The sequence below is a fragment of the Leuciscus leuciscus genome, assembly GCF_965113295.1.
Source record: "Leuciscus leuciscus genome assembly, chromosome: 2".
Lineage (NCBI taxonomy): Eukaryota > Metazoa > Chordata > Actinopteri > Cypriniformes > Leuciscidae > Leuciscus > Leuciscus leuciscus.
This window is the reverse complement of record NC_138726.1, coordinates 60,654,416-60,677,857: the sequence shown is the minus strand read 5'-3', so window position 1 is coordinate 60,677,857 and position 23,442 is coordinate 60,654,416. Positions and strand designations below refer to the sequence as shown.

The window sequence follows — 23,442 nt, the reverse complement described above, 5'->3', positions numbered from 1 at the left end:
CGCTTTTTTAGAAGGCTCACTGTGGAACGCATTTCTGCGGGGCCCTGGGGCCAGCTGAGAGCCAGTGTCTGTCCAAGAGTTTTCCACTCGGACAGAAATAACACAACTGGCAGAGGAACGAATCCGGAGATGCAAACAGATGTGACTGAGGCCCCGAAGTGGTCCCTGCCCAGGTGTATTGCCCGGGGATGGAGTCTCCACTCTTCCTGGCCAAAGGCTGTCGTGAGGCTCATGGCGGCACGATTGAGCAGGCCGGCAGAATAGTGGAATGAAGCAATTCTCAGAAGCTTCTGACTCCAAGGAGGAGGTGACGGGCGAGTTGTGATATGTGAGGGAAGCTAGCGCAACGGTCGTAATGCTTTTCAGAAACGCACGGGCGGAATGACATCTTTTTTTTTTTTTTTTTTTTAAAGACGCAAACGCACCCGTGTTGCTCTTTTAGGAAATGTGACCTAAGTGCCGGAGCACACAGGGAATGACCGCGGAAACACTGAATCAGCAAACTGAAACAGTGAAGCACTCACTTCTCGCCCTCTAACCAACCGTCAAACACACAAACAAATAGAAATTTGATGCTATTAAAACAGCAGTTGAGAGCTTGAGAAGCTTGCAATCACCGCTGCACTCACGCTGTAGAAACACCAACACTGGGAGGTCTTCCTGCAAGAACACCGACACACTCGCTTGTTGTGTAAACAATAGTACTCTTCAGAGACATCTGATCGGCTCTGAAGCGAAAGGCAACTGGTGTGTGCATCCACTTCCGTGTTTATACCTGCGCTGCGGGGCGGAGTGTGTAATCACGCACACCAATGTTGAATTGGCTTGATTAAATAGTAGTACGAAGAAGACAGGCTCCCTAAGCTTGATCCCCATTCAGTCGAAGTCGACTACGTCTGAAGTTCTCGACTGAAAGGTCATGTTAAATGTAAATTAATCTGTCAAGGTCATTATTTGGGCATTAAAGTCATAATTCTCAGTTTAGAGAGTATAAGAAGCAAAGGTGTTGTAGTGTTGTAATTTTATAAGTGTGATATAGGGGTGTAAGGTGTAATGTAACATTTAATGGAGTATAATGTGTGAAATTTTTGTGATTGTAAATTGTATTGTGCGGATCGAGTGTATGTTGATGTTTATTGAATGTTGATTGTTGTAAACAGATACTATCATGTGGAAAAAATTTCAGACTTGTATTATATAATATCTTATTATATCGCAGGTCCTCGCTAAGGACTCAAATACACTGAAACAGGTAATGAACAGGACAGTGAACAGGTGTGAACCAATAAGTAAACAGGGAAACTAGGGGCCGGAAACTAGTTTAAACTAACCTCATGAGCAAGGAGAACAAAACCAAAACAGAACAGAACATACATGTGACACACTGTGGAGGGAAAGATGATTTGCAGTGACAGGATCGTGGTTGTTTATGACGGTTAGTGGTGTTTCAGTCCAGAACAATATTGAATTAGTATTTTAAGTGAACACATACTTCTTGATCATTTCCAAACACTTTTTTCTACCTTGAGAAGCTTTAGATTTGTCATGTAGTTTTCTCCTGTCATCGACAACTGCAAACTAGCCTGGCTCCGCCCTCCTACGTACTTTCGCTCAATTTTAATTTTCCTTCAGTACTCCATCTGGGTTTGCTGTATATTCTTGGGTTTTTCCAATTTTTTGCTGGTCCAATCAGCGAACAGAGGGAGTGGCTGAGAACGATGAAGTCGAGGGTGCGCTAATTTGAGTTGTAGACATACGTCACAACCAAGCGTTAGCAATTGGTTATGGGAGATCCAGAGTGGCTCTAGGCAGATCCAATAGTTTTAAACTTCAACAGAGTACCCGCCTTCAAGGAAGTTAATGCTTGTCAATGGAGAGTGGCCAGACTCTCTGTAAAAATGAAATGTACGAGAGTCTGGTAGGACTAGGCTAACTGCAAACACCTAATTGTTTTGATTACCTGAATCAAATGAGTAAATTAATAAAAACAATCTCTTACACAATTCTGGGAGAATCATCCATGCTGCTTCGCCGACTGGGGTTAATAAATAATGACATTGTTGCTTTGAAAAAAAAAAAACACAAGTGAATACATTATCTGTTGTACATGTATCATATTATCACAAAATACGACTATTAGCAAAATATTAAATTCTGAGTTTCTTGATTTGTTTCTTATTTAACATTTATTTTCTAAAATTATTAAAAACAAAATAAAACAAATTTAAATTGTTTACTTTAACCTTGTTGAAAAATAAACAATCCAATCCTGCATTTTGTCTGTTAAATGTATTATATAGCAACATTAATGAGCCCCTGGTATAAGTGTGCAAACTAGATCTTGTCTGATCTAACAACATTATTTGTAATTTGTGGTATATATATATTTTTTTTTTTTTTTTTTTTTTACTAAATGAATAACTTTTTTACAACTAAAATGAACCCTCACTGAACTTACTTAATCTGGACTGTGACACTATGTTCTTCTAGAAACAAACTTTGTTGCATTGTTTTCATGTTATCTCTGTAAAGCTGCTTTGAAACAATCTGGGCCCGGTTTCCCGATAACGCTCACTCTTAGCCTGCTAAGAAGACTTGAAAGATATATCTTACCAAATTTGTTTATTTTCCTCAGTGTGTTCCCCGAACTATACCTTAGAAAGCTGCTTAAGATATACCTTCTTACGTGCGACGTGACCCGACGCTGTCCGTGGCGATGGTGCTGAATTGTTTGAAATCAATGGCTCGAGAATCAATTATTCTCTCGTGTAGGGGCTGTTTATGTGAAAAAGCGGTCATCTTTATAAAAGAAGCACTTCAGAAATAGTTGAAATTGCCATTTATTATGATTATTGGATATTATAAAACATAATCCAAACTATAAATAGCCTATAATAGCCTATCCTACATATTTTAAAATTGTAACATATAGCCTATTGCTGCCACAATAACCTTTTCAAAAATTTACGTGCCGCCTTTTCTTTCCCATTTTTGTTCGCTGAGGTGGAGCTGCGATGAAATATTGTTCTTGTGTAAATACTTTCCAGCATTTCAGTAATAAAAGTTTACATCTTGCATACGGTGCTCGGCAGTGACCAAAAAGGATTTAAACCGTGAATTTTGAATCTCTTGTAAACTCGGAGATGTGGATTCAGACGGCAATTAAATTACCACACGACCTGTTTGTCAAAAAACAGGAGGTACTAATTTGGCCAGGGATTTTTACGCAGATTGGGTGAGAAAAACACTGATATTATGGATTCGGACGGCACTAAAATCACAGACTTACCCCTGTAAATGTTTAAAATACCGGACGAGCCCATGAGAAACAATATTAGCGTCCGAATAGGACTTAACTGACAATAGCCTATGCTTAAAAGAGCGTTTTAATTCAATTCATAATATTGTATAATAATATAATTAAAAATCTAACAACAATCAGTGTAATGACAATTTTATTCTTTGCATGAAAACACTTGAATTAGCCTAATTTAATACTGTCTGGGTGTATTAAAACTTCAGAATTATATTCATTTAGACCTGCAACAACGCTAAGAGAGAGCTACGAATGGTCCAGACCAACCTTACGAAAGTGTGACTTACAAAAGATATACTTAGCGTACGAACGTTTCGGGAACCATCCCATAAGGTTAAAGGGATAGTTCACTTTGATATTAATTTTTGATATGTTTTAGCTTACCTCGAGGGCATCCAAGATGTAGGTGTCTTTTTTTCCGCAGTAGTTTCAATTTTGATATTTTTAGGTCAAACCGTTCTTGTCTGTCAGTCATATAATGCAGGTCTGTGGTCACTGTCTCAAACCCCAAGTGCAGAGTCCAAATTAAAACAATTCCCCATCGTCCAAATGAAACAATTCCCCATCATAAGTACACATTGATGGCCTAAGACACGAAACGAGCGGTTTGTGTGAGAAAACGAACAGTATTTATATCGTTTTTAGCTCTTGAAAACAGCACACCGTCCAAATGATCTGACGGCGCGGGCGGCTATAGATGTATACTTAGATGTCGCCTTGACTACTGCAGTTCATTGGAACGAAACCGTAGCCAAGCGACATCTAGTGTATATATCTATGCGGGTATAGATGTATACACTAGATGTCGCCTTCTCTACTGCAGTTCATTGGAACGAAACCGTAGCCAAGGCGACATCTAAGTATACATCTATAGCCGCCCGCGCCGTCAGATCATTTGGACGGTGTGCTGTTTTCAAGAGCTAAAAACGATATAAATACTGTTCGTTTTCTCACACAAACCGCTCGTTTCGTGTCTTAGGCCATCAATGTGTACTTATGATGGGGAATTGTTTCATTTGGACGATGGGGAATTGTTTTAATTTGGACTCTGTGCTTGTGTTTTGAGACAGTGACCGTAGACCTGCATTATATGACTGACAGACAAGAACGGTTTGACCTAAAAATATCAAAATTGAAACTACTGCGGAAACAAAGACACCTACATCTTGGATGCCCTCGAGGTAAGCTAAAACATATCAAAAATTAATTTCAAAGTGAACTATCCCTTTAAGAGAGAGGTTAAGGAATAGGTTAAGAACTACTTAGAGATAAGAACGCTTTGGGAAACCGGGCCCTGTATTGTAAAAAGCGCTATATAAATAAAAGTGACTTGACTTAACGCTCCTAGGTCCAGACTGAAGCACTGTGGTGACCAAGCTTTTGCTTTTGCAGGACCAACTCTCTGGAACAATTTCCCTAGCCATCCGAACAGCATTTTATTTGCCTGTTTTTAAATCTATGCTTAAATCTTACTTATTTGAACAAATTATGGTGTGTTAAAAGTTTAATTTAAATTGTTTTATGATGTTGTTTTTGTACATTTTTACATCCCAGCAAACACAGAACGTTGGCACAACGTAGCCAACCTTCTAACAACGTTTTAACAACATGGCCAAAAGGTTGCTGTAACTACGTTGTGTAGTGAAGGTTGTTACAGCGTTGTCACAATGTTGGCATTAAACCACCGTTCAGAGCCATTGCTTAAGGTTGTACCAACGCTGTCTTGACAACCACTGGACAACATATGTACTCGTCACTGCCCTGAAGCGGGAAAATCAGCCTTTTAAATTCCAACCACCTGTTGTTGGGCTCATTGTGTTCTCATTCATCATCGAGTGAGCAAGGATATGTGAGTATTGCGTTTAGCCTACCTCAGCTATCAAACACAACCTACAACTTTAATTTCTAATGTGATTAATGTAGCATCGCTCGCACTGTTTAGTTTTTCGTTTGATTTTTCCGCTATTTAGTCTCATTCGTTTCTTTGCTCCTCTGGATTTGTGGATGTTTCCCCGGTGACACTGGTTTCGCTACTGTCCACCATACAGACCCGGTTATGTTCATTAAATGTTCTGATCTGCCTTTGCTTTTTATGTTTTATTTATTTTACTTAAAATAAATTTGTATATATATATATATATTTTTTTTTTTTTTTTTCACAAATGTATGACTTTTGGAAGTGCAATTTAATTATGCAGTTTTAATAAAGTTGAATTAACGAAACCTTCTGTCATTTTTACTCTTCAAAGTATAGGCTACACTTGCAGGTGTTGATAGCCCCATTAAATAATAATATAGATAAACAATAAACGATAAAAGTATATAATTATCTAACAAAATGCACCATATAAAAATATTGTCAGAACGTTGTCTCTCAGTTGCTGAATGTCGCGCAACAACGTTGCTACAGCCCTATCGCGTCTTACAATTCTACGTTGTTACAATGTTGCGAGTGTGATATAAAACAGTTTATATAATTTTTATAGGCAATGCGTCTTTAGTCCATTAGGTGGCGATGGAGTATCTGCTAGGAGTTAAGTTGCAGACATCCAAAGAAGAACGCCAGTGAACAGTTTTCTAAGAGTAGTCACATTGTGTGTTTGCATGTAAGTTACGGTCGAAAGCTTAATGTTAATAAAGCTAAGACTTTGAGAAACTAAGTTGCTTTATTGGAACATTACATGGTGTCAGAAGTGGAGCGCTGTTAACACCATGGCAAAGTTTCAGCCCCCGGACAGTTTTGATTTTGGTCACCCCGAACGATGGCCAGAATGGCGTTAGAGATTTCGCCACTACAGGATCGCCACTAAACTTGATAAGGAAGAGGCTGAAGTACAGGTCTGTACATTGCTTTATTCACTGGGAAAAGAAGCTGAACAAGTGTATCAGACATTTACGTTTGGGGAGGAAGAACGAGAGGACTATGAAACTGTGATTAGGAAGCTCGATGACTACTTTGTACCCAAAGTTAATGTTATTCACCAGCGCGCACGATTCCACACGAGGGCTCAAAAGCCAGGTGAAATGGCCGAAGAGTATATTCGTAGCCTCCACGAGCTTCATCTGGATCGGGATTCAGGACCGAAAGCTGTCAGAAAAGCTTCAGTTAATACCCGAATTGACACTCAGAAATGCCGTAGAGCTTGTGAGGCAGTCCGAACAAGTCCGTGGACACGTTAATGAACAGGCCGCCAGCGTCAGCGCTCAAATCAGCGAGGTGGCCGGCGCGAGAGGAAAATTCCACCAAAGTGAAAGAGGCAGACAGCACCGTGGCTCAAAACGAAACCAAAATTAGCAAATTTCTGACTGGAAATGTAAAAGATATGGCAGAAATCATGGAAAAGGTGAAATTTGTCCAGCAAAAAGTGCTGAGTGTCGTAAATGCAGGAAAAAGGGTCATTTCGCTGCAGTTTGTAGAACACGAGAAGTCCATGATGTCAGCAGACCACAAGAGGGCAACAATGTAACACATTTCCTGGGTGAGTTAACTCACATTGATGACAAAAGTGGAGCTTGGATTGTCACACTCCCAATTCAGGGCACAGACATAGACTTTAAAATTGACACAGGCGCTGACATAAGTGTCATTTCTGAGAAAACCTTCTCAGTTTTGAAGTACAAACCAAAACTTAACAAAGTCAATGTGAAACTTGAGAGCCCAGGGGGAACATTGCAATGCAAAGGTCAGTTCAGAGCTAAGACGACCTTTAAAGATGACCAGTATATTTTTGAAGCATTTGTGGTGACTGGTTCCCATGTAAACAATCTCCTAGGTTGTGATGTAGCAAGTGAAATGGGTTTAGTTAAGAGGCTAGAAGAGCTCCAACCCATTTATTTTTCTGAACTGGGATTAGTGAAGACAAAACCCATTAAAATCTGCCTGAAAGAGGATGCTGTACCATACAGTGTGCACACTGCAAGACGGGTGTCCGTGCCCTTGCTTCCAAAAGTCAAGGCGGAGCTAGAGAGAATGGTTCAATGCGGTGTTGTTGAGGAGATCACCGAGCCTACTGAGTGGTGCGCCCCTATGGTGGCCGTTCCAAAGAAAACGGGGCAAATAAGGATTTGTGTGGATCTAAAACAGCTAAATAAAGCTGTAAAAAGAGAGAAATTTGTGCTGCCAACAATTGACGACATCCTTCCTAGGCTTGCACACGCCGAAGTTTTCTCACTTCTTGATGCAGCTAGTGGCTTCTGGCAGCTTCCACTGGATATGGACTGTGCTAAACTGACAACGTTCATTACTCCTTTTGGAAGATATTTTTTTCCGTAGGCTACCGTTCGGGATCACCAGCGCACCCAAAATCTTCCAAAGGGAAATGTCAGTAATCCTTAAAGACTTTGAAGGAGTCGCAGTCTTCATGGATGATATTTTATTATTTAGCAACACTCCAGAGGAACACGAGCAGCGACTGCAGAAGGCTCTGGAAGCCATTGACCGGGCTGGTCTCAAGCTGAACACGGAAAAGTGCCTGTTACGTCAGAGTCAACTCAGGTACCTGGGTCATGTCATAGACAAAGAGGGCATTCGCCCAGACACAGCCAAAATCGAAGCTATCACTCACCTTGAAAAGCCAAAGAACGTCTCAGACCTACGAAGAATGCTAGGAATGATTCATTACCTGGGCAGGTATGTTCCTCATCTCTCAGAGGTTATTCGACCTCTCAACGAGCTGTTGAAACGTGATGTGGTGTGGTACTGGGGTGCTGTACAAGAGGAGGCCTTTGAAAATGTGAAACACCTAATCACGAAAGCTCCTGTGCTAGCATTCTATGATGTTGCAAAGCCCACAGTCGTCAGCGCAGATGCGAGCAGCTACGGTCTGGGAGGCGTTTTGCTGCAGGACCATGATGGACAGCTGAAACCAGTGGCTTACTGTTCCAGGGTGCTGACCGATGCTGAAAAAAGGTACGCCCAGATCGAAAAAGAGTGTCTGGCGGCCGTGTGGTCCTGTGAAAAATTCTCACGGTTTCTGTATGGATTGGAAAGTTTCATCCTGCAAACTGACCATAAGCCACTGATTCCACTAATCAATGCAAAGGATCTTGATTCAGTTCCGCTGAGATGTCAAAGGCTGTTGCTGCGGATGATGCGTTACAATCCTATCGCACAATATGTACCTGGCAAACAACTGGTGGTCGCTGATACGCTTTCACGACACCCTCAGCCAACCATTTCATCAGTGGTCTCTGAATTAGTCCAAGAAGTGGAAGCCTATGAGAATGCAGTCAGTGGTGCATGGCCAATTTCTCCCACAAAGCTGGAATCTGTGAAAAGAGAGACAGAGATGGATTTTGTGCTACGGAAGGTGAGGCAGTATGTGACTGATGGCTGGCCTAGGTATGCAGCTAATGTCCCTCAAGCCTTGAAATCATACTACAGTGCACGCCATCATTTGTCAATCTTCCAGGATCTATTGCTTTATGATGACAGGATCATAATTCCCCAAAATATGAGGTCTGACATACTGCAAAGATTGCACAGCGGTCACCAAGGCATTGTGAAATGTAGAGAGAGAGCCAGATGTAGTGTGTGGTGGCCAGGCTTAAGTCAGGAAATTCAGCAGCTAGTTAACAGCTGCAAGGACTGTCTGGAATCAAGACCTACCCAAAGGAAGGAGCCACTTTTAACCACTCCACTGCCAGACCGTCCATGGGAGAGAATCGGTGCTGATATCTGTGAGGTGAATAAGCAAAACTACTTGGTAGTCGTGGACTATTTTTCAAGATATATTGACATTGCTCACCTTCAAAACTTGTCAGGTGAAACAACACGTGCTTGCTTAAAGAACATGTTTGCACGATGGGGCTGTCCCAATGTTCTCTTTACTGACAACGGCCCACAGTTTAGTGGAAGTGCTTTCAAAGACTTCGCTAGAGACTATGATTTTCAGCACATTACTTCGAGCCCTTATTACGCCCAATCAATATGGAGAAGCTGAAAGGGCAGTGCAAACAGCTAAAAGGATCCTGAAACAGTCTGACCCATTCACAGCTTTGATGAGCTTCAGAGCTACACCCATTCAAGCTACAGGCGTAAGTCCAGCACAGCTGATGATGGGAAGACAAATAAGAACTACAGTCCCCACATTGGAGTCTCACCTGCGACCTGAATGGCCTGATCTGCGGCAAGTGAGAAAGGCTGATCAAAAGGCAAAAAGTACCTACAGGAAGTATTACAACAAAAGAAACGGTGTTAGAACATTACCAGAGATTCCACCTAGAACTTCTGTTGCAGTCAAGCTGGATGCTGAAAGAGGTTGGATAAGATCCGGGACTATTCTCAGAAAGTGTGAATCACCATGGTCTTACCTCATCCAATCTGAAACTGGAGTACTTCGACGAAATCGACGACACCTGATGCCTACAGTCAGTGACACTGAACCAGCATCTACTTCAGTTCAACAAACTGAGGAAAAAAATGAAGTTCATGGTCAAAGTCAACTTGCAACTGAGCCTGATAACGTCCCAGACAGTACAGTGCAGTATGAACAACCAGGAATTCCAGAACACCAGTCTAATTCCAGTCACACTACAGTTAGTTCACCAAAAAGAGTGCAAACAAGGTCTGGACGAATTGTCACAACTCCTAAGAGATTCAAGGACTTTGCAAGATAAAGAAAGAGTAAAAAAAGTAAAACAAATGTTGTTTTCTGACTATTGTAATTTCACAGTTCAATGTTACATTTGTTAAGTAACTCATAAGGAAGGGTGATGTGATATCAAACAGTTTATATAATTTTTATAGGCGATGCGTCTTTAGTCCATTAGGTGGCGATGGAGTATCTGCTAGGAGTTAAGTTGCAGACATCCAAAGAAGAACGCCAGTGAACAGTTTTCTAAGAGTAGTCACATTGTGTGTTTGCATGTAAGTTACGGTCGAAAGCTTAATGTTAATAAAGCTAAGACTTTGAGAAACTAAGTTGCTTTATTGGAACGTTACAGCGAGCACGTAGACAGCGACGTTGCCATAGCAGAAATACAACGTGCCAGAGATGTTGCTACAACGTAAATGTGTTTGCTGGGATATTGTTTACTTGTTTACATTATTTTAACTTTCTGTACAGCACTTTTGTCAACCTATGGTTGTGTTTAGAAGAGAATTAATAAAGTGCTGGCAATCGATTAAAATTAACTAGATTAATCACACATTTTTTCTCTGATTAATCGCAATTAAAAACACTTACGTTTTTAACACACACACACACACAATGTCTGTGCTTCACTACTCGCAACTCCAATTAACTTACTGCAAACTGTACATTACACATAGAGCACACAAACAACACCTAAATTCTCCAACACCAACATTCTCACCATTAACACTGGACCAACCGTTCTGCAGTTCTGACCGGAGCTCTTGTGTTCTGCATTGAACAATTGCGATAGTAAGGTTCCTACGCACAGTTTTATAAATGAGACCCCAGAACTGAGATCAGCTAAGATTAAAAACGTGAACACACAGTGCTCACCAACCCGGTGGGCTCGTGTTACTCTCCACTCAACCTGAGGCATTCCTACACTTCCCTCCTGTGACGAGAAATAAAAAAAAACTGCAGGAACGTAATAACGAAAAATTGTAGAAACCGTGATTTTTGTTATAGATATGTAGGCTACAATAGACAGCCTACAATAGGGCAGAGTCTGAAACCTCATTTGCATGTTTGCTCTGCCTACTGTAAACCTGTATGAACCTGTTACGGGGCGGGAGAGCGCAGAGCGGAAAGAGAAGAGAAGAGAGGAGGATACTAAAAGTGTGCTGTGTGTTTTCTAGCTTCATTTTGGCTAACTTCAAAAGAAAATACGCCTTGTTTATCTTTTTCTTTTGTTTGTTTTACGTAAATGTCTTAAAGCTAAATTGTATAGATAGGTTCCGTGCATGATAAGTGTAATTTAGTGTTTATGGTCTTGCTGTTAAGCACGAGCTCTGTTTCAACATGTGGACTTAAAGATAGAGATTATCCAGTTTCATCACAATCGTTTATTAGGGCGCAATAGGCCTACAAGCCTCGATCAGGAATGCAGGAAGGTTGGTCTAGTGCTATTGGTGAGAATGTGTATGTTTGTGTGTTGTTTGTGTGCTCTGTAATGTACAATAATGGAGTTGCGAGTGCAAGTAGTGACGCACAGACAGGGGGCGTGGCCATCATTTCAGACGTGATGTATAAGAGGACAGAATGTCAAGTTTAATACCAGTTTTATCTAATTGACAGGTTTTATTTTTAACTGGATCTTTTCTTGCTTCTATTCTTGCTTGCTTCTCTGATTTTTCTATTGAATGAATGTAAAAATGGCAGAGTTAATCAGGTTTCCTCATTAGAAGGATAGACTGCACTATAGGACTGTTGACATGCTAATGGCTGTTAATGTTTGAAAACCTGAATTCAACCTTAATAATCACCATCTTTATTCTAATGTGAAGAGTTTTGACAACATCCCAACCACTATCTGTGAAAATAAAGGGCATTACAAACAAAAGTTACAAAAATACACTGAAAATAACATAGCTAACTTTAATGTCCAAAGCTTGCTGATTACAAGAGAAATATGACTCTAGCCACTGCTTTACTTTATCGTAAAAAAAAAAAAAAAAAAAAAAAAAAATGGTATATCTTAACAATAACAAATTCTATTCAAAATACTAACATTTTAAATATCCCCCACCTTGATTTTTGTCCCATAGAGGACACTAAATCTCATAAACACATTTAATGAATGGCCACGCTCTTCTTAATTTTGTCATTTGATTATCAAAAATTGTGAGATTTAGTCAGTCAAGGTTATCAAGGTTAATTGATCTCATTATATATATATATATATATATATATAGTTTTATAATATAAAATGTATATAACACTTTGGCTGATGCATAATCATCTTGCACATGCTAAACGTATTTCTAAATATGTTACAATTTACAAGAAAATGCACAATGCTCTTAAGGCGGCATCTTTCCCCATCTTTATTTTTTTTATTTTTTTTTTATAATCAAATTGCATAACAAGACTTTTTTACTCTGTTTAAAAAAAAAAAAAAAGGATGGACAGATTTTCTGCGTACAGTCATCAAGTGCACAGTCACTGTGACTCCAATACATATTCTACATATTGTCAAGTGCTTGCAATAACTGAATGACTTAATATATTATTACATTATTATATTATTTATTATTATAATATTAATTATGTAAGGGATAATGTATAGTGAGCCGGTTGTTATAGTGAATAACAACCCCGACAGACTGAACGGGATCCCGACGCGAAGCGGAGGGATCTTGAATCAGCCTGAAGGGGTTGTTATTCACTATAACAACCGGCTCACTATACATTATCCCGCTTATTACATGGCTACCTACAAAATAAATAAATAATTTGACACAAATTATTTATTTAAAAATGAGTTTACTGATTTAACGATTGTATTGCTTCCGCTAAAGAAAATAGTCCGTTCCGCGTCCATACATACAACCGGCGTAGCGTCATAGAACGTCTCTGAAAATGTTCACGCCCACTTTTAGGGGAAAACAATCCGGCGAGCGCCATACACAGTAACTGATTGAGGACGTGTACTAACCCTTACAAACATGTAATTTGTATTTAAACATTTTTTTCACACAGTAGGCTACCCCTATTATGTATTTGTATTTAATTATTTTTTTCCACACAGTATTTTTTATTTTTTTATTTTATTTTAAATACATTTCCATGTATTTATGCCCATCTCTGCCTGCCATCATCATCAATATCTTGCGGTTATGGAAATATCATGAATTACGGATGATGCTATCGAAAGCTAAATTAGGCTAGTTGTATAGCTGGACAGAAAAGTGCACTCAGTAGCTACTCTAAATATAAAGACATAATATTATACATTTAAAGATGTTTACTTCTTAAAACCGCAGTAAAATCATTCACTGGCTACCTGGTGACTTGATGAGGTACGACTAAATGTCCGGGTAAACCACTGGGTGGGGTTGATAGGCCAATTTGACGCTGGTAGAATGAAACGGGATATGTTTTTAAGTTGCCCAAATTAAGTTTATAAATGTATCGTTCACGCTCTATGGAAGGCAGGGTGGACATATAATTACTCGATATATTTCATCTAAGTGATTTCTGAAGTTATACACGTCTGCCAGCTGTGTACGGACGTTGTTTTGTGCCGCTATTTTGTATTGAAGTCTATGGGAAGTCTGGCTTGTTTTCCCCTAAAAAGGGGCGGTTACAAAATTGACAGTTAAGTTCCCGGATGTGCCGGTTGTATGTATAGCAACGCACTGTTTTTCATGGCAACGGTCTGTTATACTTCGCAGCGGTCTGTTATCAAGAAATAACAGACCGCATCAGAGAATGTCTAATATGGCGAGAAGTTTCACTCTCACTACACTTCCGGCTTCTGAACTGGTTGCAGTTCCACTCTGATTCCATATGAGGGCGCTCACAGGACGAGTGCAGAATGAATGGAGGTCAATGGCAGTATACCCCTCAAAATCCACTTTTCTCAGGATATAATTTTTTGTCTAGTAATTTGAATGTTGTATTCGAAAGGAGATGCAAAGAAATTACACATTGCTGGGTGTTAGATTTTTTAGAGTCACTTATTTGATTTAAAAAAGTCTTTCAAAATGTCAATGACGTCAGAATGCTGACGTCATTAGCAGAATGCTAGCGTGTTATGGGCAACAACAACTCAACCTGTAAGAAATCAAAACGACATAAGTACTCGTTCATTCAACTTTCGACCTAAAACCCATGTTGAACTTGCAAAATCTACAATCACATCTGAGATTTCTCAACGGCAATCGGGTGAAAGAGACAAATTTAGCCGTCTAGCCCCATTGACTCCCATTCATTTTGCACTCATGGCGAGCGCCCCCAGTGGAACTCTGGTGGTACTACAACCAAAATTCGGTACAATAGGGCTTAATAGGGAGTGGACAGGCTCTCCGTAGACGGGCTCTGACCGCATTCTACATTGGAATTCAGCCAAGCCATGTAATAAATATATATAATATTTATATTGTTTATGGTGATGCAGAAGGAGGGCTTGCGATGTCTGTGCATGCTCAGATGATTTTGTTTACCTGGAATTGATAATTGTATATAAACAATTTGAGCAAAATACGTGTACAAAATGCAAAAGCTCGTGATTAGTTGTATGCTTGTTTTGAGCCCTTTGTGGAGAAACTTATAAACTATAAACAAATCATCAGTTTTTTGATCCTACATAATGAAACTAAGTCACCGCTTTCAAAACATTTTAACATGAAATTCAAACATTAAATGTTGCAGTGAGGTTATTAATGTGGCTTGTGACAGATCGCTGTATCCCTGCTGATTTTACTACTTAGTAGAAAGTATGAAGGAACATTAGTGTATGATAGGGCCCATACTGTTCATCACTAAAAATAAAATAAAATAAATAGATTTAAAAAATGTACCCTATTTACAAAATATATTATCTGGAAATTAATATATCCTAAATTCAGGAATATCCAGATTACAGATATACACAAATACTCTAATAGATGTGTTTAAATGTTTGTAATTTAAAAGCTTGACCAAAAAATTGATTTTCATTTAAAAGGTCCATTTGATTATTAAGATATTAGATACTACGATTTCTGTTCAATGTTGACTGTTATTCAGACATAAACTCTCTGATAGCATAAATATATCTGTTTAATGTCAAATTTCTCTTCTGAAATTTTTTGGCAGGCTTTACGAAGCTAAAACACCGATGCCAAATCTGAGCCACACTGACACTCCACTGATGAGTTCAGCTCAACTTCTACACACTATCCGGGTAAGGTCATAGTTAATTGAAAAGCTAATTAAAAATGAAACGTCACATACATGCTGTTAACGCAAGAGTACATCTTTCACCTTCACCTTCTATCCTAGGAGACTCTTGTGGGTAAAAAAAAATATTGCAGCATCAAGCAATATCTAATGAGTCATATCACAGTAAAATTTTCCAAGTTTTGATTTTAGATTGAGAGAAAACTCTGATTAATCACATGTCCATTGTAGTGGACGTCATGCATGCAATGGCTATATTTCAGCTACAATTCATAATTATAATGTGAATATTGTTTTTGAAATTTAAAACTTAAAAACTTAATATGCATTGATTTTTTTCTACTGTAAATAAATGTATTTGTATTATTAGAATGTAATTTTCATTGACATCGAAAAAAGTAATCTGATTACATAATGTATGACACTTGTAATGCATGACTTTTTAGATCAAAAAGTAATCTGATTTTATAATGCACGTTATTGTAATGCATTTTTTTACTCATAACATCAAAAAGTAATCTGTTTATGTAATGCATGTTACTTGTAATGCGTTTCTTTACTCATAACATCAAAAAGTAATCTGATTACATAATGCATGTTACTTGTAATGCGTTTCCTTACTCATAACATCAAAAAGTAATCTGATTAGGTAATGCATGTTACTTGTAATGCATTTCTTTACTCATAACATCAAAAAGTAATCTGATTACATAATGCATGTTACTTGTAATGCGTTTCCTTACTCATAACATCAAAAAGTAATCTGATTACGTAATGCATGTTACTTGTAATGCGTTTCTTTACTTATAACATCAAAAAGTAATCTGATTACGTAATGCATATTACTTGTAGTTAATTACTTGTTAGATCAAAAAGTAATCTGATTAGGTAATGCATGTTACTTGTAACACATTACTTTACTTGTAACATCAAAAAGTAATCTGAATGGGTTATGCATGTTACTTGTAATGCATTACCCCCAACACTGATCATTTCAGATGAGATTGAAAAATCGCTAGGTTTTCTCAGAGGAGGGCTATGATAGAAATGTGCATGTCCATCTTGAACATAATCAGAATTATCAGCTAATAAGGGTAAATCTCCATACTCTGGTGCACTGGAGGGAGCATCTGAGTGGTTTCCACAGTTGTACCTTGACAGGTTGTAGAAAATTCTGATGGAATCACGTCCTCATGTTCTGATATCAAAGATACGTGAAGTGCAACTTGTATGAAGTTGTATGAAGCCATTGCAATATTTTGCATTTATATTTTTTGTATATATTTTATAGTTTTCACATGAGTTGATATAATTGCATTGATTAGTTTGTTAAATTCACATACTTTATCTGTTTGATTATTGTCTTATATTTAATACAGTATATCTTCAATTTAAACCATAAATGCATGCTGTCCACTCAAGTGGACATCTCAAGATCTCTTTAAAAAATTTGTTAAAAATAAATAAATAAAAATCAATTCTTGTTTTTCATGCCCTAAGAGCAATACACACACATAGGAAAAAAATCCTGACTGAGGTTATCATAATTCATGCATGAAAGGGTTAAATCTGCATGATACACAACTCTTGTGTTCTTTAATCACAGCAACAATGTCTTCACCCAGACGCCGGCGCGACAGCATGGAGTACCCGCCGAACATGCTGTGAGAGATTGCTCTTATTGTTTTAATATGTTGTTATGTTCATGATATTTATGGGTTTTCACTTGATATGAAGGACCAGAATAATTATCTGAGTGTTTAACATAATTTTGATAATGAGGCAATGTATAAAAAAATCATAATAATAAAAGCCTGTGTAGTCTCAAACTAAAGAAATGTTTTCATCGATACATATAAGATGTACATGAGATGTACAGAATATATATATATATAAATCCCTGATGTTTCTGCTTTGTTTTCCTTTTAGATCTGATGTTATTCATCTCCAAGAGGAAATGAATAGACTCCATAAGGACATTCTCCCAGAATTCAACAAGCATTTAGATAAAATTAGGGATCTCATCAATGAGTTTAAAAATGGTCTCAGACTTGCTATTTTTGTCCTTGGAGGAGCAGTGATAGCTGGAGTGATTGGGGTGATGTTTTCAGCATTATCTTTTATTTTAGATAATGAAGAAGTTTCTGACATGTTTGCTGGATCAGGGGCAGCTGTGGCTGTAGTCGCTGCATTATGTGCAGCTTTCGGGATAACCAAGAAAACACAGCAGGAGAAGAACTTAAAACGAACCATTGAAGAGGAACGCAAGGGATTTCTGGATAAAATTAACCTTATTATTGACATGCTGGAAAAAAACTGTCAACGAACTGAGGAAATACTCAGAGATCTTTCGCTATCAGAGCACAAAGCCCAGGTTTTGAGTGAACATCTCGCCTCCTGCTTCAGAGAAACACAGCTCTTTCAGGAACATGACAGTAAAGTGGGAGACCGGATGTCTAAATTTGGGCTTTTGTCTGGAAACCTTTCAGAAATGATCGCCAAGGTTAGTTCTGTGCCTGACATCCTCAAAGAGATTATAGAAGACAACAAGAGGCTGAAGGACAAACGTAAAAAAAACACACATGAACAAATATATCAAATGGAGTTTAAGGAGAAAACAGAACAATTCATTAATGATATGCAGAAAGGAATTTTCCAGTTGAGAAAATCAGTGAAAGAACTCAACCAAATATTAGACAGAATATAGAATATTTTCAGTTCAAGCTGAAAAAATTAAACTTACTGTATCGTATTATCAATATTACTGTAACTGGATCATTTTTAAGTCATTTTTCTTTTTGATAAAGATAACGATTGTTAAATGCGGAGAAGATTCAGGAGTAAGACTATGATTTTGCTTGCATTATTGATCAAAAGAACTGAATGTTGTCATTTTGTATATATTATGCACTTCATATGTATCACTTTCATTACAAAACAATAAAATGTACGCACAAAAATGTATTTGTATAAAAAAATACAGAAAGTAATTGTACTTTAACCCTTTAATGTCCTCACTTTTCTTTCTTTCTTACTTTTTTGAAGAACAACTAAATCACTTTATTTGTAAAGGCATAGTCTGAAAGATCATTGGTGTCCATTTATACATAATTGTTTTATATTGTAGTATCAGTCAGTATCTTAATTTGTGTACCTTTACTATAAATATCATTGAACCATTTGGTTGAGCATGAAAAAAAAGAGGTATTTTTCAAAACATCTATTTTATAGTAAAAACTGATATCAGCCACTGTCTTAAAACACATTAATAAACATGAACTAAAACACTGATTAGTACATCAAAAATTACAAAAACTTTTCTGTGAGGTTTAGTGTTAGAAGTGATTAGCTATTGTAGTGTAGGAATATAAGCTGACTACGCCACCTCCTTATTTAAGGCAGGAGGAGCCCTCCACAATTTGCACAATCTGCAAAACATCCCTTGGATTGGAATAATGCAATAACGAACAGTTGATAGGTTGTTCTAGTATTTATAGAATTTAGATTATTCTAGTATTTATAGAATTTAGATCATTTAGAATAATTATCTAGCCTCGATGTGACAGTATGATTGTTGGCAATCCAAATGATGGTCCAGTTGTAGAGTTTTCACTAGCCGTGTCAGAGGGTGTGGGTTCGAATCCACCCTTGCATAGGTTTTTTTTTTTCTCGTATAGTTTTTTTCTCTCATCACCACCAAGCATTTGTGCTTAGGGCACCCAAATGGCTAGCGCCGTACAGTCTGTGAAACAAGTGCGACAATCAGAGAAGGACAGATCCGCCTTCATATCATTTCTCAAGGTTTCTGCTTACAGGCTCTCTTATCTAAAGAAGGGAAGGTTTCTTAGCTAGTGATCTAATTCTGCTGAGTTTATGCTTACAAACTCCTCTGGTCCTAAATCGGACCACCTCTGACCCTAGGGTGTCTTACATCACACTTATACTCCTCATTTCTGATTTTCATATAACTGATCACTCTTCTTAATCTCGTGGAAAAAAGATTAAAAAGAAATAAGCTTAGGCTGTTTTTGTAAGGAAAGGCCCTTTATTTTTGTAGCAAGCAAGTAAAGCTTTATCTGAAGCCGGGCTGAATGAATAACCACTATTATTGCACTTCTGACCTAGATCATACCCTCAGTCACCTCAGTATAAACAAGAAATAGTACAGATTATATTAGTAGGAAAAACATATTAATTCAACACCCCTGGTTGATTCGATAAGTCATACAGAAATGCAAAAAAATAAATAAAAAGTAGATAAAAATAACCCTAACCCTCATTTCAAACCCTGTCCTTGTACGCCACCTCGTAACACGGGTGACTGCTGCTTTTAACCCTCTTTACATATCATCGTCCTCAGAAAAGAAAAAAAGAAAACATACCCCAATTTACCACATTTCACTGTAGTTTCCGCTACTTGTATCACATTCACATTCACCTGTTTCATCATCAGAATAGACTGTCATTTTCACCAATTGGACAGATGTCCAATTGGTGAATGTTTATACCTACAGATGAAAATTAGCTTGTAGCTATTTACAGTATGTCTATGGCTTATCGTCATTCATGGCAGAGACGGACCACAAGCCTTTAATTGCAATCATCAGAAAGAATCTGAATCAGATGTCTCCACGCATTCAGCGTCTAATGATGAGACTGCAACGTTATGATTTTGAATTAGTCTACACCAGGGAAATACATAGTCCTAGCTGATGCGCTGTCCCGTGCACCATTAACATGCACATCCTCAGATGCGAATTCCACAGAAGATGATGTGAACACACATGTGAATCTTGTTGTTGAATCTCTTCCCGTGTCTAATTAGAAGCTCAAGCAAATAGCTGAGGAGACAGCAAAAGATCCAGTTCTTCAGGCTGTAATTGAAAATCTGAACAATGTCTGGGTCAAAAGTTCCTGCTCGCAATTCTACAATGTTATAGATGAGCTCAGTGTGGCAGATGGCATTCTTCTAAGACGGGACAGAATTGTTGTTCCACAAGTGCTGAGAAAAGAGATGCTTTCCAGGATACACAAGGGACATCTTGGGATGGAAAAGTGCAAAAGGAGATCCAGGGATTCAGTCTATTGGCCTGGAATAAATTCTGACATTGAAAAAATGGTCAGTACTTGTGAAGTTTGTCTGAAGCATCAAAACAAGCAAGCAAGAGAACCAATGATCACAACAGACCTAGCTCAGCATCCTTGGCAGAAAGTAGGTACTGATCTGTTTCATTTCCATGGTAAAGAGTATTTGCTGGTAGTGGATTATTTTTCAAATTTTCCAGAAATAGCCCTGCTGTCTAACTCCTCAAGTGCATGTGTGATACAGCAGATGAAGTCGATTTTTGCCAGGCATGGCATTCCTCTGGTTGTAGTGAGTGACAACGGCCCATGTTACAATTCAAAGGAATTTCAGGACTTTGCTGCTCACTATGATTTCAGACACATGACCTCAAGTCCCCATCATGCTCAGTCTAATGGGAAGGCAGAAAAAGGAGTGCATATAGTAAAGCAATTGTTGAAGAAAGCATCTGAAGGAAGGTCAGATCCATATCTAGCTCTTCTGAGCTATCGAGCAACCCCTCTGGAACATGGTGCATCTCCTGCAGAGCTCTTAATGAATCGCAAGATAAGAACGACACTTCCCTGCCGGATTGACACAAAACGAGACATGATGAACAGTGCAGCAATAAAGCAGAAACAGAAGGCTCTTCAAAAGAGACAAAAAACAAACTATGACAAGCAAACCAAAATGCTGAAAGTGTTATCAAAGAATGACATTGTGAGAGTGGAAGATACCAACTGCTGGGACAAGAAAGCTGTTGTTTTGGAAGAGGTGAATCTGAGATCATATGTTGTCAGAACAGTGAATGGGCAGGTCCTTCTGAGAAATCGTAGAAGTCTTCTTAAGACGCAAGAAACGAGCCAGACACTGACTGACATTAAAGGAGAAGAAGTTCTGGTCTCACCTGAAGATGTAACACCACCCAGCATGCAGTCTTCTTCATCTTCTTCCATTCCCCTGGACAATGGTCATTCTGCAGAAACAAATGACTCTCCTATAATAAGAAGATCATCACGCATAATAAAGAAACCTGATCGACTTAATTTGTAAATAACTCTGCTCAGTTACAGTACATTTGAAATGTGATAAACAAATATGTTGTTTTGAAATTTCTGTTTAGTGTCAAATGGATAATTGTGTTATATTATTTCTATTGTTTTATGCATTTTAGTTTATATTTTTCTTCTAAAGGAAAGGGGATGTGGTGATTAGGTGTGTTTCCTATGATCGTCCTCTAGATGGCAGTAATACCTAGTAGAGTGAACAATTACCTAAAGGGTCACAAAAGAAGTGACAGAGAGCTAAGCTCATGTTAGAATTGTATGTTCTGAGAATAAAGAGGCTACACGCCAGTTCAAACTATTTATTTGTTCAGAGTGTTTGATCAATAAACACTACAAAGTGCATAACGTAGGCCTAATTGATGACTTCCGGTTCAGTGAAGGAAGCTTTTCAACACTGCGATCATCACTGTCGTCAGGGTGAAGCTGATGGATCTCTAGGAAAGAGTTTTACCGCCTTGTATTAAGATATTCACACAATAGATATTGCACGCTTTAATGATTTAATCTGCAGCGGTCTATTCACAAAGTATTAAATTAATTATTTGATTTTGAGGACAAAACGAAAGTGTGTTTTATCAGTCAATATTCCCCACTTACAAGAAATCTTTGCTAAACTTCTGTGAGAACAACACTTCGAGAGCTTAATAAAAGGCACAGATGTCTCCGATGGAAAATGTTCAACATCACAAGCATTTTAATATTTTAAGGGGAAAAAATCTTACCAGGAAAAAAACGCCACATAGGCCTAGTTCACTCTAAGACCAGTTCGTTATCAGCTCTGTGTCTTTCTGTAAAAAAATTAGACGAAACATGAAAAAGCAATTCTTCACCGCGCTGATCCGTTATGGAGAAAGTGAAACCGCGTTATGGGACGCGATGAGGTACAAACATCTCAAAACGAAACGCGGTTTCTGAGTCGACATTCAGTTTCACTCCAGCGATCCTCATTCAACAATGAACAGCGACAAGGCAACACCGAAAACAAATAATTACAATTAATATGACAACGTCTACAAAACAGTAACATCTCTCGAAAAACGGGAAATCCCCTGCGTTACAATGAGTTTCATCTTATACTACACACTGGCATTCTGACACAGCGAGCTTCACTGCCAAACTTATCTGTGTTTCAGCTGTGCCACATCCAACAATGTTAGCAATCATTCTCAGTATGATTAAATGCTAAACAGTTGAATAAACAGTTTAAGATTATTATTATGTATTTATTTTTTACAGAAAACAAAAGACTTAAACATATTTTAAAGACTTGAAACATATTTTAAATAAAGATAATTGTTGTATCAAGTTCAAGATTAAGTTTGAGAATGATTCTTACAAAACTGTACTCTCTGCAAGCTTTTTTTAAGGTAATTAAAATAAAGACTTTTTCTTTTTCATAATTCACAATTTGTACATATACAAATCCGATCAGAATTATCAAGCACAGCAACAAAACAGTGATAGCCTATGTGTGTAATGTGGTGATCTGAAGTTGGCTCAACATCATGAACAGTTCCTCTGTCAGAGCGAGTGTCTGATAAACACTGCAGACCCTCACGATCTCCTACTGTATATAAAACACTCACCAGACATGTGAACACTTACATGTGCTCATGCATAAAGCTATCAGTGCGCCAAGAGCACATACAGGCCTACGGTTTAATTAATAATAATAATAAGTTACATAGCGCTTTCCTGCGTACTTAAAGCTCTTTACACATGGAAGAGGGAATCTCCTCAAACACCACCAATGTGCAGCATCCACCATTATTAATTCTATGCATAATTCATAGCTGTTATGAAACCAAGATGATTTAAATGTTAATAATTTATGTGATATAAATGTGCACTCAACTTCAAATCTTAGTTTATTAATACTGCATCATAAAATACATTTTTAAAAACTCAATTATTCTCTGAATCAAGTGAGTAATGCACACCCTTGTGATTAAAGTGCACTTTAGTATACTTTTATGAAGTGTAATTATTAGCATATAATATACTTAAAAATAATACACGCAAGTGTGAATTAAATGTAATGTTTTGGCCGCACTTCATGCATATTTACAGTGGCCGAGAGAGCTCAACACGCTGCAACTGAAGAAAACACATCCGCAAATTAAGAAAACATCTTTATCAGTTTCACAACACACGTGTGCTCCAAATACTCACAACACAATGTGGCAACCCGGAGGT

At 38.0% G+C, this 23,442-nt stretch overlaps 1 long non-coding RNA gene across 1 annotated transcript; it reads left to right on the top strand.

Moving 5' to 3' along the window:
- Positions 1 to 15,031: 15,031 nt before the first annotated feature.
- LOC309492564 lies at positions 15,032 to 17,873 on the top strand. The gene is made up of 3 exons (XR_014203587.1): positions 15,032 to 15,121; positions 16,724 to 16,781; positions 17,047 to 17,873. It is a non-coding gene; the product is annotated as an uncharacterized lncRNA (long non-coding RNA).
- The last annotated feature ends 5,569 nt before the right edge of the window (positions 17,874 to 23,442 follow it).